Raw genomic sequence first — 11,840 nt, 5'->3', positions numbered from 1 at the left:
AATTGGGGTTTGGACAAAAGAACGACACTTGTGGAAATTAGGCTATGGGCTATTAATGGGCTTTATATTTGTTTAACTAAATGAAAGTTTGTTAATGTTAATATAAAGATTTACAATTGGGCGTCCCTATAAATTACCATATACACTCGATCGGACACGATGGGCGGGGTATTTATATGTACGAATAAGCGTTCATTTAACCGGACACGGGAATGGATTAATAGCCACTAGAATAATTAAAACAGGGGTGAAATTACATTCAAGGGTAATTGGTGTAATTGCTAACAAAGTAGTAAAACCTTGGTTTACACGCAGTTGATAACCTGGTGTATTCATTAAACAAAGTATTAAAACCTTGTTACAATTCGAATCCCCAATTAGTTGGAATATTTAACTTCGGGTATAAGAATAATTTGATGAGGACACTCCCACTTTATATTTATGACTGATGGACTGTTATGGACAAAAACCAGACGGACATATTAAATAATCCAGGACAAAGGACAATTAACCCATGGGCATAAAACTAAAATCAACACGTCAAACATCATGATTACGGAAGTTTAAATAAGCATAATTCTTTTATTTCATATTTAATTTCCTTTATTTTATATTTAATTGCACTTCTAATTATCGCATTTTTATTGTTATTTTATTTAATTGCACTTTTAATTATCGTACTCTTTAATTATCGCAAGTTTATTTTATCACACTTTTATTATTCGCAATTTCATTATCGTTATTTACTTTACGCTTTAATTTAAGTCTTGTATTTATTTTTAATATTTTACATTCGGTTTTAACTGCGACTAAAGTTTTAAAATCGACAAACCGGTCATTAAACGGTAAAAACCCCCCTTTATAATAATAATATTACTTATATATATATTTGTATTTTTATAAAAGTAAACTAATATAGCGTTAAGCTTTGTTTAAAGATTTCCCTGTGGAACGAACCGGACTTACTAAAAACTACACTACTGTACGATTAGGTACACTGCCTATAAGTGTTGTAGCAAGGTTTAAGTATATCCATTCTATAAATAAATAAATATCTTGTGTAAAATTGTATCGTATTTAATAGTTTTTCCTAGTAAAATATAAACTATTTCGTATACCTTAGCTTTGACATCACTAGTACAACAGCGGAAGCAAACCTTAAGCACCTGAGAAAAACATTCTTAAAAATATCAACACAAAGGTTGGTGAGCTATAGTTTAAGTATAACAGTAATGTAAGGTAGGCCACGAGATTTCAGTGCTACAAAGAGCGTTTCAAACAGTAATTCAAATCAGTATGATAAAGTATATGTTTAACCGTGGGCACCCAGTAACTAACTTAACGTTTATAATATCCCCTGAAAGTGCACTTGGTGAGTGCGTATGACCTCAAAGTATTAAACACTCGTTAAATGCTAGCGCGACTAGCCCGAGTGGGGATGTCAAACCCTATGGATCCATATCTAAGATTCGCGTTCACGGTTCAAAAACCAATGATTAAACGTTACCGAGCTAAAGGGAATGTTTATGCCGTTGTATAACCCACACATATATAAGTTTAAGTACTCGTGCCTAGTATGTAAAACATAAAACACGCATGCATTCTCAGTCCCAAAATAGTTAAAGTAAAAAGGGATGCTATAACTCACAGTGGTAAAATAGTAGTAAGGTCGAGTCGGGAAGTAAGCAAGTTTGTAGGTCAGGAAAGTTCTCAACCTAAGTCAAATATTACTAATTCAGTAAATCGTCCCAATAGGTTTAAAAGTATGTAAATTAGGTCTTAAAGGTCATCATCATTCATCATCAAACATAAGGTGTAAAGCAAGTTTCGTTCAGGAAAGAAGTTTAAAACAAAGGCTGACTTGGATCGGTCACCACGGCCTCTATACCTACTGAAATGAGGTGAGACCAGTGGCTGTGGCTCCGTATATGAGTCCTTTAGTTGTGATAAAAATCCCAGAAGCAAACTCGTCTTCGTTTGACCGTGGCGATGGTCTAAGTGCGAGTAGGTCAGAATTTTCAGCACAACGTTAAAAGGACATAGTGACAGTCGGAGGGCCATAAATCCCAAACCGTAATTCGGATTAAGACAAGGTCTAAACGAAAAATTATCTACTCGAACAGAGATATCTGAAAATCATTTTTACAGTAGCCCAGGTCATCGGGTCAGACCCAGAAAAACAGTAGCCAAAGTGTTCCGGTGGGTTCTTGGTGTTCGATGCTCATCACGGTTCTCATCCTTGATGCATATAGCTTCAAGTGTACAACTCGTTGATGTGTTTACATCATATTTACCAAGTTTTGACCATCATAACACTAGTGCAACTCTAAGATAAGTAGCACAACTCATTTAAGTGTTGCAAGTAGTTTGATGAACCAAAGTTACATCAAGATCTTAGATCCAACACATACAAGAGTTATACAAGTAATATTAAGCTACAAACTTGAAAATAAACTTAAGTAAACAAGATCTTAGGTTGTAGAACATAGTTCTTAGTTAGATCTTGAAGACCCTAGACTCAAAAGTCTAGATCTATAGTTCTTAAGTTAAATCCAACACAAGTATATGAAGTTGTAACTAGAAAGTTAAACTTCCATGTTCTTGAACTTACAAAGTTAACTTTTAGTTTCAAGAAATATGAGATCAAGATTAACTAGTAATACTTGACCAAATCACAACTTTAAAGTACATAAAATGAAGAAAATAAACTAGATCTTCAAGTATTAAGTTCATGGTTGTTCATACTTTAAAGATTCAAGCCAAGGCTTTGATCTTTAAGAATGTAAACTATAAGTTTACAAACATGAATCACAAGTATGATTATAACTCATGAACTTTCTTTAACAAGTTTTATGGAAGAATCAAAACATAAACTTGATTCTCCTAGGTTCTTTATGTTCTTGAATAAACAAGATGATATGAAGAACAAACTAGAAAGTTTGATTCTTACAACAACAAACAACTACAAGTAACAAATAATGATGATGAACTTGATGATCTTTAAAGGAAAAGAAGAAAGAAAAATAAATATGTTACTTACAATATTTTGAGAGAAAAAAGATGAGAGAGAGAAAGTAGTAAGTAAGTGTGTGTAAAAGTGAAGAATACTTGCAATATGTATCAAAGAAAAAAAAATGAAATGGAACTCCCTTTGTTACTAGTTGGCCGTAGGTTTGGAGGGCATCAAGAGGAAGAGGAAAGTCTACTAGTTACTTCATGTATTGGTTCAAAAGTTGGTTATAAGGTTAGCTTACATGGGAACTAGGTGTAAGTATGTAGTAACTAGATTCTTTCCACTTAATCAATCTAGTTAGGTCTTAATTATCATTAACATAATGTTGGGCTCTTAATTAATCCATTAAGGATGTAGTGTGGGCTTCTAAGTCCACTAATCATGAGTCCAAGTCCAAATAGATAATAATTCAAGTAAAAGCCCAAGTAATTAACTAGTAATCATAGTTAATAAAAAAATGATTAATAAAACTTAATCATGAATGTAAATGATATTTAAAAATACCATTCGTGAAAAGTATGTGTGTCACAAAGACGTTTCGGGCATTCAAAAGTTAACTGCGGTAACAGGTAAATGTATAAAAACAATACATTTAATAAAACACAAGTATTAATAATAATAATTATTAATTAAACGTTGGAAAATCCAGGGTCGTTACATTACCCACCTGTTAAAGAAAATTTAGTCCCGAAATTTTAAGGAGTGACCAACAATGGTACAGTATTCAAATAAGAAGGGGCGTATCAAAGTTCTGTGAGACTCGTGGGCTCAGAAGTAAGTTATTTACCTTGAAAGGTGCTTCGGCGTATGAAAGTAAGAATAGGCATCTGCCGTTAATTAAGTCTCTTGTCCTAAGTGATCAACAAATTGATTTCGTTTCCGATTAACCTGAGTATGTCATCTGAATGTATATCCATAAAAGGAATGATGGTGTGTTTAGCCTTACAGGCATCTTCGGTAAGTTGGATGCGTGAAATGCATCATGAATGATTCTAAGCTCATCTAAAACATTGAGCGTGTATGTTGATAATGCTAAAAACGAACATATATTTCATAGCATTATCCCTCAAGAAAGACAAGCTTTTAGTTGCAACTGTTCTATTTACAAGTGATATTCGTTTAAATAATAAAAGGTGAAGACAAAAGACAGATTCGACGAATTGAAGACGCAAACGACCAAAAAGCTCAAAAGTACAAAATACAATCAAAGAGGTTTCAATTATTGATAAGAAACGTCTCGAAATTACAAGAGTACAAGATTCAAAACGCAAAGTGCAAGATATTAAATTGTACGCAAGGACGTTCGAAAATTTGGAACCGGGGCCAGAGTTAACTCTCAACGCTCGACGCAACGGACTAAAAATTACAAGTCAACTATGCACATAAATATAATATAATATTTAAATAATTCTTATAATTATTTATATATTATATTTATTTAATTAAAACGGCGACAAACAAGAAAACAAGAATTTTGAGCTGTCACCTACCACCATGCGATCGCATGGCCTGGAGGCACAAAAGCCATGCGATCGCATGGCCAACTTTTTCAGTTCACAAGGCCTATAAAACACGAGCTCTGGTGTACCATATATCCATATCTTTCTCTCTATCTCGTAAACATATATATATATATATATATTATAATTTTAATTTTAATTTTAATTTTAATTCTAATAATAAGGGTATGTTAGCGAATGTTGTAAGGGTGTAAGTCGAAATTATGTCCGTGTAACGCTACGCTATTTTTAATCATTGTAAGTTATGTTCAACCTTTTTAATTTAATGTCTCGTAGCTAAATTATTATTATGCTTATTTAATCCGAAGTAATCATGATGTTGGGCTAAAAATATTAAAATTGGGTGATTGGACTTTGTACCATAATTGTGGTTTGGACAAAAGAACGACACTTGTGGAAATTAGACTATGGGCTATTAATGGGCTTTATATTTGTTTAACTAAATGATAATTTGTTAATTTTAATATAAAGATTTATAATTGGACGTCCCTATAAATAACCATATACACTCGATCGGACAAGATGGGCGGGGTATTTATATGTACGAATAATTGTTCATTTAACCGGACACGGGAATGGATTAATAGTCACTAGAATTATTAAAACAGGGGTGAAATTATGTACAAGGACACTTGGCATAATTGATAACAAAGTATTAAAACCTTGGGTTACACGCAGTCGATAACCTGGTATAATTATTAAACAAAGTATTAAAATCTTGTTACAGTTTAAGTCCCCAATTAGTTGGAATATTTAACTTCGGGTAATAAGATAATTTGACGAGGATACTCGCACTTTATATTTATGACTGATGGACTGTTATGGACAAAAACCAGACGGGCATATTAAATAATCCAGGACAAAGGACAATTAACCCATGGGTATAAAACTAAAATCAACACGTCAAACATCATGATTACGGAAGTTTAAATAAGCATAATTCTTTTATTTCATATTTAATTTCCTTTATTTTATATTTAATTGCACTTCTAATTATCGCACTTTTATTTATTGTTATTGTATTTAATTGCACTTTTAATTATCGTACTTTTTAATTATCGCAATTTTATTTTATCGCACTTTTATTTATCGCAATTTCATTATCATTATTTATTTTACGCTTTAAATTAAGTTGTATTTATTTTTACATTAAGGTTTTAACTGCAACTAAAGTTTTAAAATCGACAAACCGGTCATTAAACGGTAAACCCCCCCCCCCTTTAAAATAATAATATTACTTATATATATATTTGTATTTTTATAAAATAAAACTAATATAGCGTTAAGCTTTGATTAAAAGATTCCCTGTGGAACGAACCGGACTTACTAAAAACTACACTACTGTACGATTAGGTACACTACCTATAATTGTTGTAGCAAGGTTTAAGTATATCCATTCTCTAAATAAATAAATATCTTGTGTAAAATTGTATCGTATTTAATAGTTTTTCCTGTAAAAATATAAGCTATTTTATATACACCTCGCATAACATCAAGTATTTTTGGCGCCGCTGCCGGGGATCAATTTCTTGCTTAAACGCCGGAAGCGCAACGCTAATATATAAAAAAAAGTAGCTATTATTTAAGTTTACTTTTATAAAAAAAAATACGCTTTTGTAAAAATACGTTTTAAATATTCGAGAATATAAAAAGAAAAACAAAAATATAAATATATTTAAGAGTTTGTAAGTTATATAAAAATTTTCTTTATCTTTATTTTATAAAAATATAAGTTTTATTTAATTTATATAAATATATTACATAATTTTTTTTTATTAAAACAGCAAAACAGAAAAAAAAAAAAAAAACACTCGAGTCCAAGTACTGTAGCAGCCCAGTGTCTGGCCCGAAACCCTAGCCCATGCGATCGCATGGCCGGGTAGCTTAGAACTCATGCGATCGCATGAGCCCTGCAGACACGCCACATTTGACTGAAAACTGCAATCATTACGGTTTTATTATTAATTATTTATATAAACCCTAATTAGGTTATTCTTAATTTATTAATTAGTCATTAGTTTTTATTTAATTTGTATTATTTAGTTAAATTAGTTTAATTAAATTATAAATTTAATACTTTTATAAAATAAATAATCTAAAAATAATATTTTTATAAAAATTGTACTTTTTACAACTATTAGTATATTTTTATATTTTGTCCCTTTTTAATTGTTTTAGCGGAATTTTTGTATTTTTCGCTCGTATTTAGTTTTAAGATATAATTTTTGCCATAGTTATTTTTATATCTAGAATTTTAGGCTTTGCCGTAAAAATCCCTTAAGTGCTTTTTCTTTAGACTAAAGATCTAAGTGCTTTAGAATTTTGCAACGCCTTTTTAAGTTTTAGTTCCTTTTTAAGATATTGCCATTTGCGATATAGTTTTACTTGTAAGCTTTAATATTTTTAGACGCAACTTTTAGTTTTTAGTTTTTAGTTCCTTTTTAAGTTTCAACGCGCTACTTTCTTATTTTTATTTTTCGACGCCTTTTACCTATGTATCAATTATCACTCCAATTAGTAATCTCCATTTGCAATTTTAATTTTAAGTTAGTGATAGTAATAAGGTTGGGTTAGTCGAGTTTTTTTTTTAAATTTTATAAGTCGCTCTTTTTCTTTTCTTTTTTGACCTTTTTCGAAGCGCTCTTTTTCTTTCTTATTTCTCGCGATTCTAGTTTTAGGACAGAGATTTTATTCTACTTCTTATCTAAATTTCTTAAAATTACGAAAATTTATTTTAAGTGGTTAAATTGATAGACATCAAAATTTTCTGGTTCGTAGTAATAGTTGGATTTGTTCGTAGACCGGGTTATTGGAGCCAAACAGTACTCAATTATATTGAGACCAAACGAATCCTGCCCCTCTGCTGCATCTTTTGGCTATTCGAAACGTGAGCAAAATCAGAAAAGTCTATTAATTGGATAACTTATATAATTTTTCTTTCCTTTTAAAAACTAATAGGATATTCAGTGAATGCACCGAGCAAGACGTTCACCACCTTTTGTACGTTCACCACCTGTAACTAGATCAAGACATCTAGCAAATATTACCGCCGTTGATTTTTCTTTAGAATCGTCATCCAGTCGACCAAGTACTCCAATTCAAATTTCCGATAATCCATTTTTTGAACCCGACCTCACAATTGAGAATCTGGAGAATATTCAGGGACGATTCATAGATCCTGAACCATTAATTTTTCCTCCGGAACCACCAATCATTCAAACAGAGATTGTTGAGGAACGACCATTAAATCAGAATCCTCTAGTGATTCAGATTCAACAAATTCAATTATGGAGAATCCGGAACCTTTAAGTATGGAAGACCGAATGAGAGCTAAACGCACTGGCCAAGGTCACGCAATTACTCATCCTGACATTAATGCGCCAGATTATGAAATCAAAGGACAAATTCTACACATGGTGACTAATCAATGCCAATTTAGTGGTGCGCTGAAGGAAGATCCAAATAAACATATCCGTACCTTTAATAGGATCTGCACACTATTTAAAATAAGAGAAGTGGAGGATGAACAGATATATCTCATGTTATTTCCCTGGACTTTAAAGGGAGAAGCCAAAGATTGGTTGGAATCGTTACCTGAAGGGGCGATTGATACATGGGACGTGTTAGTTGAAAAATTTCTTAAACAATTCTTTCCGACATCTAAAGCCGTAAGACTTCAAGGAGAAATTGTTACGTTTACACAGAAACCGAATGAAACTCTATATGAGGCGTGGACAAGATTTGGAAAGTTATTAAGAGGATGTCCGCAACATGGTTTAGACACCTGTCAAATAGTACAAATATTCTACCAAGGATGCGACATCACTACAAGAAAAGACATAGATATAGCAGCTGGTGGTTCCATTATGAAGAAAACTGAAACTGATGCTTACAAAATTATTGATAACACTGCTTCCCACTCACATGAGTGGCACCAAGAAAAAGATATCGTTAGATCATCTAAAGCAGCTAGAGCCGATTCTAGCCATGACTTAGATTCCATTTCTGCAAAGATAGATGCTGTCGAGAGACGAATGGAAAAGATGACTAAGGATATTCACTCAATACGAATTAGTTGTGAGCAGTGTGGAGGACCACATTTGATAAAAGATTGTCTTAGTATTGAACTAACAATGGAACAAAGAGAGAATATTTCTTACATAAACCAAAGGCCTGGAAATAATTATCAGAATAATTATCAACCGCCAAGATCGATTTACAATCAAAACCAGAATTATAACCGAAATATTCCATACAACAACCAACAAGGTCCTAGCAATCAACAAGTATCCAATAATACTTACAACCAGCAAAGACCTAATTTTCAAAACAAACCACCACAAACCGATGATAAAAATCTGAATTTAGAAGATATGATGACGAAGCTAGTTGAAACTCAAACGCAGTTTTTCACATCTCAGAAACAAACGAATGAACAAAATGCTCAAGCATTTAGAAATCAACAAGCTTCTATTCAAAACTTGGAACAAGAAGTAAGTAACCTAGCAAGGTTAATAGGTGAAAGAAAACCGAGAAGTTTACCTAGTGATACAAATGCTAACCCCCGGAATGAAACAGCTAAAGCCATTACCACAAGAAGTGGTACAACACTTAAACCACCTGAAATACCTGTAACTTCTGATGAAACTATTCCTAATCCACAAGAACCACAACCTGATCAAGATAAGGAAAAAGAACCAGTAGTTGAAAAGGTTAATGAAGATAACACAGTTAAGGCTAAACCTTATGTTAAACCATACCAACCATCACTTCCTTACCCGAGTAAAATAAAAAAAGAAAAACTTGAAGCCGAGCAATCCAAATTCTTGGATATGTTTAAACAGATAAATGTAAATCTTCCTTTCATTGATGTGATTTCAGGAATGCCTAGATATGCTAAATTTCTGAAAGATCTAATCTCAAATAGAAAGAAAATGGAAGAACTCTCGGCTGTTACTATGAATGCTAATTGTTCAGCAGTGCTGTTGAATAAGATACCAAAAAAATTATCTGATCCAGGAAGTTTCACAATTCCATGTTTTCTGGGTAGTCTTAGTTCAATAGAAGCATTGGCAGACTTAGGTGCTAGTATAAATTTAATGTCGTATTCACTATACGCTAAACTAGACCTTAGAGAATTGAAACCAACAAGAATAAGCATACAACTAGCCGATCGATCAATAAAATATCCTAGAGGGATAATGGAGAACATGCTAGTTAAAGCTGGTACTTTAGTATTTCCAGTAGATTTTGTTGTTCTGGACATGGAAGAAGATTCTCAAGTTCCTCTCATATTAGGAAGACCATTCTTAAACACGGCTAAAGCAATGATAGACGTGTTTGGTAAGAAATTGACCCTAAGTATAGAGGATGAGAGTGTTACCTTTTCAGTTGATAGAGCAATGCAACAACCGCAATCTGCAGATGATACATGCTATTATATTCAAACTATAGATTCACATGCAGAATTGTTAGAAGAATTTCCAGAATTACAAGGAACAGGAGAATGTTCTTTAGGAGAAGGAACTAAACCAATTGATGAAGCTGAAATGTTAGCTACACTAATGGCTAATGGATATGAACCAACAACAGAAGAAATTCAAATGCTAAAAGAAGAAGACAGATATCGATATAAATCATCGATAGAAGAACCTCCGAAATTAGAGTTAAAGCCACTTCCAAACCATTTGGAATACGCTTATTTACATGGTGAATCTGAATTACCTGTAATAATATCGTCTTCTCTTACTGAAAATGAAAAATCTCAACTCATTTCTGTGTTGAAAGCTCATAAACCAGCTATTGCATGAAAGATTCATGATATCAAAGGAATAATTCCTTCGTATTGCACACATAAAATCCTTATGGAAGAAGGTCATAAAACGTATGTGCAACGCCAACGAAGACTAAATCCTAATATGCAAGATGTTGTTAAAAAAGAAATAATTAAACTGCTAGATGCAGGTTTAATTTATCCAATTTCTGATAGTCCATGGGTAAGCCCAGTTCAATATGTGCCTAAGAAGGGTGGCATGACTGTCATTACAAATGAGAAAAATGAGCTTATTCCTACTAGGACTGTAACAGGATGGCGTGTTTGTATTGATTATGGAAAATTAAATGACGCCACCAGAAAAGATCACTTTCCCTTACCTTTTATTGATCAAATGTTGGAAAGATTAGCCGGAAACAGTTACTATTGTTTTCTTGATGGTTTTTCCGGATATTTTCAAATTCCAATAGCACCCGAGGACCAAGAGAAAACCACGTTCACGTGCACTTATGGTACTTTTGCTTACAAACGCATGCCATTTGGACTTTGCAACGCCCCTGCAACCTTTCAAAGGTGCATGATGGCGATTTTTCACGACATGATAGAAGAATGCATGGAAGTTTTCATGGATGACTTTTCAGTCTTCGGTGATACATTTGAAACATGTCTAGTTAATCTTGAACGAATGCTTATTAGATGCGAATAATCAAATCTAGTACTTAATTGGGAGAAATGTCATTTCATGGTTAAAGAAGGCATCGTTCTTGGACATAAAATTTCAAAGGAAGGAATTGAAGTGGATAGAGCTAAAGTAGATGTAATTGCTAAACTTCCACATCCCGCCAATGTTAGAGGAGTTAGGAGTTTTCTAGGGCATGCCGGTTTTTACCGACGTTTCAAAAAAGATTTTTCTAAAATTGCCACTCCTATGAATAAACTCCTAGAAAAGGATGCTCCATTCATCTTTTCAGATGAATGCATCAAATCTTTTAATATTCTTAAAGAGAAACTCACTAATGCGCCTATCATGATAACACCAAATTGGAATCTACCGTTTGAACTAATGTGCGATGCAAGTGATTTTGCAATGGGAGCCGTTTTAGGACAAAGGATTGAAAAAAGATTTCAACCTATATATTATGCTAGTAAGACGTTACAAGGAGCACAAACGAACTATACAACTACTGAAAAAGAACTCCTTGCTATTGTCTTTGCTTTTGACAAATTTCGTTCATATCTCGTTCTAGCTAAAACGGTGGTCTATACCGACCATTCTGCTCTTAGATACCTATTTTTGAAACAAGATGCCAAACCAAGATTAATCCGTTGGATCTTACTCTTACAAGAGTTCGATATTGAAATCCGAGATAAAAGAGGAGCAGAAAATCTCGCCGCTGATCATCTTTCTCTTCTTGAAAATCCCGACTTAGAAGTTCTAAATGAATCGGCCATACAAGACAACTTTTCTGATGAATATCTATTGAAGATAGATTATAATGAAATTCCATGTTTTGCAGACTATGCAAACTACTTA

This window comes from Rutidosis leptorrhynchoides, chromosome 7 (assembly GCF_046630445.1).
Source record: "Rutidosis leptorrhynchoides isolate AG116_Rl617_1_P2 chromosome 7, CSIRO_AGI_Rlap_v1, whole genome shotgun sequence".
Taxonomy (NCBI): Eukaryota; Viridiplantae; Streptophyta; class Magnoliopsida; order Asterales; family Asteraceae; genus Rutidosis; species Rutidosis leptorrhynchoides.
Note: the sequence above shows the minus strand (reverse complement) of the source record.